Source organism: Hipposideros armiger, unplaced genomic scaffold (genome assembly GCF_001890085.2).
Source record: "Hipposideros armiger isolate ML-2016 unplaced genomic scaffold, ASM189008v1 scaffold_180, whole genome shotgun sequence".
Taxonomy (NCBI): domain Eukaryota; kingdom Metazoa; phylum Chordata; class Mammalia; order Chiroptera; family Hipposideridae; genus Hipposideros; species Hipposideros armiger.
Genome location: NW_017731530.1, coordinates 47,060 through 53,771, shown reverse-complemented (window position 1 = coordinate 53,771; position 6,712 = coordinate 47,060). Strand labels below are relative to the sequence as shown.

The window sequence follows — 6,712 nt, the reverse complement described above, 5'->3', positions numbered from 1 at the left end:
TTTAATGCCTATAATTTATGCTGTTAAGTTGCTCATATATGTTATGTAAAACAACAACAACCAACCAAACAAACAAAAACACCCCACATAGGGAAACAGCTTTTTCCAAAAGTTTCCAGAAAAATGGTAGACAAACATTCAAAGGTATCAATCAGTTTGGGGTTACAGTCAAAGTATTCAGGGAATTTCCGTATTTATCTAACCCAGTAGTTCTCAAAGTGTACACTCTTCCCTTACCAACAGCTTTGGCATCATCTGGGTGGTTGTTAGAAATGCAGATTCTCAGCCCCTACCCCAGACCTACTGAATCAGAAACTCTTTAGGTGGAACCCAGCAATCTGTATTTTAACAAGCTTCCAGGTGATTCCATTGTAGGCTAAAGTTTGAAAAATGGATGGGTCTTTTTGACAGTTCATTCATTCACCCAACAAATATTTATTGACAAAACATACATACCAGGTAGTGTTCTGAACTGATGTGAAGAAATGGAGACAAGGAAAATAATGGGGAAAAAGAAGGTCAAGATTGCCTATGTGGATCACCTTTGGAGATCTGTCAAAATAGAAATGCCTAGACCCCACCTCACACCCACTGAACCACCATCTTCCTTGTATTAGCCAGACCTTCATCTAAGGGATAGGGGTAGGCAGAATGGTGAAAACTATCCTACCATCTGATCAAAGTACAAAATATTGATGGAAGTTTCATTCTCTGTGAGCTGAGCCTGAACACAGAGCAAGAGAATATTATTCCCCAGTATAGGCATAATTTGGTGGCAAGTCTGTTTACTACATTTGCAGGATGGACAGGAAGCAGACAGAGTCAACAGGGCTTCTAAGGAATGAGCAAGTTTCCAGGCATCACTCAGCTCAGAACATATTTGAGACATCAGAGTGCGCTGTCACTGCTGCCACCATGAACAGCAAAGGGGAGGGATGCACAGACATGAAGCTGAGTATGACCAGTGCTTCAGTCGCTGGTCTGCCAGGAAGTTCATCAAGGGGGACATCTCTGGGGACTCATGCACTAACCTCTTCAAGCACTACAGGCAGTGTGTACAGAAAGCAGTAAAGGAGACGGAGATCCCCATTGGAGGACTGGAGTTCATGGGCCATGGCAGAGAAAAGTCTGACAGCTCTTCTTGACCTTGACAGTCACCTTGAAAATGGGACTCCTCAAATCAGGAAATTGAGCACTCTGGCTTTTATCAATTAAGGCTATGAAGATAACCATCAATTTAATGAAGAGTTTAGGAGGAAGTTGTTTTATTTCCTCCTCCTTGATGTTTTCCTCTCACTTGTAAAAGATGATGAACCATCACTCTTTGCTTTGGGGTGATTTCTCACTGCTCTGGCATCTTTCAGGAACTCAGTGTGCTAATACTGAATTTCTTGGGATTATGGTTGCAGTACTTCATCTGGAATCAGCTTTAAATATAGTACTGATAAATTTGTCAGGATGATCAGGGCTGCCTGACTTCTTGATTTATGCTGCAAAGGATATTATGTACACTGTACTGGGGTCATTGTTCATGGAAGTATTTGGCTAGAATGTCTCTGTTCTCCCAGGGAGCCAATGCTCTGAAAAGGGATCCCAGCAGAACAGTTTCGGTCAGTTCTTGGGAACACAGTTTAATTTTTATGTAGTAACTTAACTGTTAAGATTGCTGGTAGACTGGGTTAGCCCAAAAGAAGCTTTTAACAGACAGTTTCTTGCCTTAACAAGAGGTGTCAGATCAAGACATGAAAGCTTCAAGAATGTTAGAGTGAACCCCATTTCAGAGCTCATAATGTAGTTCAGTAATTAAGATCCTTGGAAGATGCTATGGGGGGAGATCCTAAATTGCAAAAACTTGCTGTGGCCACCTTTCAATCCAGGTTAATGACTTAAGTCAACCTGTATATCATCAAAATGCCATATCTGGTTAAATGGATGGGAGAGAAAAGGGTTTACTTTATTGGCCTTGTTTATCTACCCTGCCCTGTAATGTCTGTAATTATGAAGATGGAGTAAATTGTAACATTTAGTTTGTATACTTAAATACACACACACACACACACACACACACACACACACACACACACACACCAGGGGTGCCAAAAAATGCACACATTTTAAGAAATATTATCTACGTATTACTTTTTGAAGTTGAATTGAATTACAGTAGCAATGTGTATAGTATGACATTCACTCAAAAGATGGTGTTAATCAAATGAATGCTAGAGTCATTCGTTGTATTACAATTTTAACATTTTTTTCCTTTCTTAAAATGTGCGTACATTTTTTTGGCACCCTCTGCATATATTTATAAAAATATATATATATATATATATATATATATATATATATATATATATATATATATATATATATATTTTTTTATGCAGTAGTATTTACACAACTCTTCCCATTACTGAGGTACAAAGTACAGGGCCCTGGCAGAGCATGTGTGGTGTTTTAAAAGAGGACCTTACGTTCCACCCAGATTGAACCATCATTTTTTTCCTGAACGTTTCTCACCTCTTCCCATTTCCTAGACTTTGATCAATCTCTTTCTGCCATCTGAAATGCCTCTACCTCATTTCTACTTGTCAAAATCCCATAAATTCACTAAGGCACAGTTTTAAAAACTTATTAAAAGTTCTGTTAAAAATACTCTGCCCCCTGATTTAATACACTGTCTCCTTCCTTCAATTTCTTCATGGCATTTAGTGTGTACCTTTGTGTTGTGGGTCATGTGTACACACTGTCTCATGTAGAAATATAAATGGCTTCCCATGAAAGAATCTAATTTACTCGACAATCACCAATCAGCTATAGAAAACACTTGATATTGCCACCTCAAGTTTACTCAGCCACTAATCAAGTCAGGATTAAAATTCAGTCAATTAAGGTTCACACTGCTACCAGGGATGGTGTCCCATTGTAAGTGTTCTTCCTTCTCCTTTCCAGTGTCCAGAAAGGAAGTATGGGGACCTCACGGCATATGACAGGTGGGTGTGCCTGGCTGGCTTTCTATGAAGTCTCCCTGTGTCTGTTCTGAAACTATCTCTGGCTGGTGTTGTTCATCATCTGTTTGCTTAGTACAGTCACAGTGTCTTCCCACTATCTTCTGTCTCAGCTGTATTTCCATCAGTGCTGCTGACCCTCTGAGGTTCACTGATGACTCATAGTCACCCAGCCTTGCAGCTTTTGCTAAGGGTCCCCTTTCCCCATGACACGGCATTCTCAAGTAGTCTCAAGGACTTTTCATATGCTGAGTTTCTACATTCTCAGATGCCTTCCTTGTTCCTCTGAGGGTCTTTGGTTTCATGTAGAAAAGCATTCAAGCATGAGCCAAATAATAAAGTGAAAGCAATTTACTACTCCACAGTCAGAGTAGAGGCTGCCTCTGAGCAAGAGACAGCCTGATCCTCCTTACAGCAGTTGTTTTTATTAGTCAGGCTTTTTAATATGGGAATAAGGGGGAAGAATATTTTTAATTAGTTCTCAGAAGGGGTATTTTTTTCTGAGAATTTGGAGTACACACTCTTTCTGTCCTTATATGGGTTTATTTTGGAAGTGTCATGGTGTGGAGGGGTGTGTCATTTAGTATGTAAATATGTTATAATGACCATATAATGTGGCTGGAGGTAACTTGGAGGTGAGTCTCACTGCCATCTTGGTTTTGGCTGGTTCTGGCTGGTTTGTTCCCCACCCTGATTCAGTAGTTTTCTGGCTCTGGCTGACTGTTAGTGGTTGTTTTTGGAGGCCCTGCCCCCGTCCCATCTCAAAAGGACTCTAGAAATTTTCTGGATGGCTTCACTTTGTGCTAGAGTAGAGAGTGAGGGTCTATCTCAGACTCTCTCAGCCTAAACACAATTTGCTACCAGTTCTACTCTACCCACCCAGGATGGCTCAGTTCACTGAATGAGGTCTCCTCCAAGAGTTCTGGAAGGAAGCGATGCTCAATCCACCCACACTCTGAAATTCTCAGCCTCCCTGGTTCTGCATCTTCCCTCCCCGCCAAAGGCAGAAGCATGTCAACTCTCTGGCCCTTTCTTGCCTTTCCCAAGCTTCTTTCTCCAGCCTTAGGATAGGCTTTCTTCCAATCCCTGCCCTTTTTTCTACCCTGCATCTCCTTACTCTGTGTTAACAGTTTAAACTCCACTGTCTAGTACTCGGTGCTTGATCAATTGGTATTTCAATGCTCATTTTTGAGATTTCTGAGAAAAAGGGGAAGGGATTAATAAATTCAGATTGGTAGTTACAAAATAGTCATGAGGATGTAAAGTACAGTATAGGGAATACAGTCAATAATGTAATAAATATGTATAGTGTCAGACGTGTACTAGATTTATCGGAGGGACCACCTTGTAAGTTATATAAATGTCTAATCACTATTTTGTACTACATGTATTACATTGTATTCATGTAATACAAACTACATGTAATGTGCGATAATTGAAAAATTAAAAAAATCATTTAAAAAAAGATCTAGCTCTTGCAGTTGAAAGCTAGAGATTTTCATGTAAATTGTGAACCCTCTAAATTAAAAAAAAAATCATAGTGTTGCTGTAACTGCTTTGTTTTAGACAGATCTACCCTCGCCCATGAAAACAATGAGCACTTTCACCACACTGTGTGAATAGGACAGCAGGTTTGATTGGAAATGAAAAATAGAGACATTGAAAAACAAATGAAAATGTTTTTTCTGTTAACCCCTCTTTTAGTTTATCACATGCTGCCTTTTATCATAGTTATATATCTTCTTGTGTTCACATACCTCTTCCACTTTTGCACAACCTGTCACCTAGATTGCTAATTTGAAGTAAGGGTGGAGCTAAAACTCTATTCAACTTTAGATACTCTTCAGCGCCTAATGTGGTATCATCCATATCGCTGGCCCTTGAAAGTATGTGTTGCATTGTGTTGAGTTAATTCTCAATATTTTCTTTAGACTTATTTCTATGACATGCCTACTTATAGTATTGAAAAAAAAATCTCATTTACCTCTCTTTTTGGGGGTTGCTATTTAAATCATGAATAGAAAATAAAATTATCTCAGGAAAATACCTGTGGTTCCCTGAAGCTTGCACTACCTTTATTTATAATAATGATACTTAAACCACCACCTGGATACAGCTTTAAAAATAAAGGGCACCAGCACTCTTTAGCTTTGCTTAATTAAAAAAGTGCTCAAATATGATTCCCACAGCTATTAACTACTGCTGTGTGTTTCCCCTGCTCCCTCCCTGTCCTCCACCTTCCTCCCTCTCCCTACTAAAAGTGCATTTTGAATGCAGGTATGTAGACCTTACACTAACACTGGTGTCTCAGGAATGGGGTCTAGGCAGTTATGATGAGGAAGGCTGTTTGGCTTGCTCATTTTGTGTCTCAGTGTCCCACCTTCTAGTTGGGCCAGCAGGAACCTTGAGTCAGGTCTCTAAAATATGCACAATTAGAAGAATATTAGCAGGTTGTTTTGGGTTTTTTTTTTTTTTTGGAGTAGGACTCCAGGCTCATATGGTTCAAACTAATAAGAATTTCATGGATACCAAAAGAAATACCTACTTATCTCTAGTGTTTATATAGCTATACCTAGCTGTCTACCATATTTGTTATTTTATGGATCATGATTTTCACTTATTTCTCATAGTTAGTTCAACCATCAAAATATGAAACCTGTATGGATCAGTCAGTCTTAGTTCCAGCTGACTTGAACTGAAAAGGGATTTGTTAAAAGGATAATGGTTTGTGAAGAGAATTACCAGAAGTCTGGAAGACCTGGCTCAGACGCTGTGTCCATGAAGAGCTTGCTGGCAGAGATTGAGTGTTAGGTGCTGCACTTAGGTTGTCTACATGGACCCTGTTGGCACAGAGTTCTACATGCTGACAACACTGTTGTTTCCCTATAACCTGATCTCACTGCCTTAGCTCCCCCTGCAGAAGTGGACTTCCCCTCCTTTCCATGATCCTTTGCTCCTTTACATTGTGTCTGATGTGGACAGGTGCTGGCATCCTATCTGCAGGGTTGGCTTGGGAAAGTGAGAATCTTACAGGCTCATCCTAGATAGTGGGAGATAGCACTGGCTAACAAGGTGGAAAATTTCTCAGGCAAAGGAAGAGTGGGAGGGGATTCAGACGAATGGCAGTCAAATGAGAAGAGATGTGAACTTGATTACAATTAGAAGGAAGAAGGTGATGGGCATAGATGAGAGCCATTAGTGTGAAACAGGCTTCAGCTCACCCACGGGAAGGAAGGTATGTATGTGTTTGTGCCTAGAATGTAATGTTGAAAATGTCATGAAGAAATAAATACCTTGGTAAAATTTAGTATCAGTCTCACTAAATACTAAGTATTTTTATTTCCTTGTTATTTTCCTCTTTTTTCTTTGGTGTTCCAAAAAGCAAACTTAGGGTTAAAAGCCTGTGGTCATCTCTTGGCATAATCTCCTTCAGCATTTTGGCTTTATATGCTATCTCAGTGTCTCTCTCTTATCTAATAGGGATAATATATGATGCCCAAATTGCTAAAGGGAGAAAGAAAAAAGAAACAGAACTTTTTTATTTCTTACCATAGCTTTTCTGACTGTCTATGTATTAGGCATCTAAAGAAGGAAATAAATCATTTAGGTGAGAATTCATGCTGAGGATAAGAAGACATATAATATGACAGGCTTTTTTTAATTAGAAGAGAGTAATTTTCTATCCTCACTTAAAAATAGACAAG

The 6,712-nt window shown here is 39.4% G+C and overlaps 1 pseudogene; it reads left to right on the top strand.

Annotated features, from left to right (window-relative positions):
• Nucleotides 1-891: 891 nt before the first annotated feature.
• LOC109388078 (TP53-regulated inhibitor of apoptosis 1 pseudogene) lies at nt 892-1,145 on the top strand (annotated as a pseudogene).
• The last annotated feature ends 5,567 nt before the right edge of the window (nt 1,146-6,712 follow it).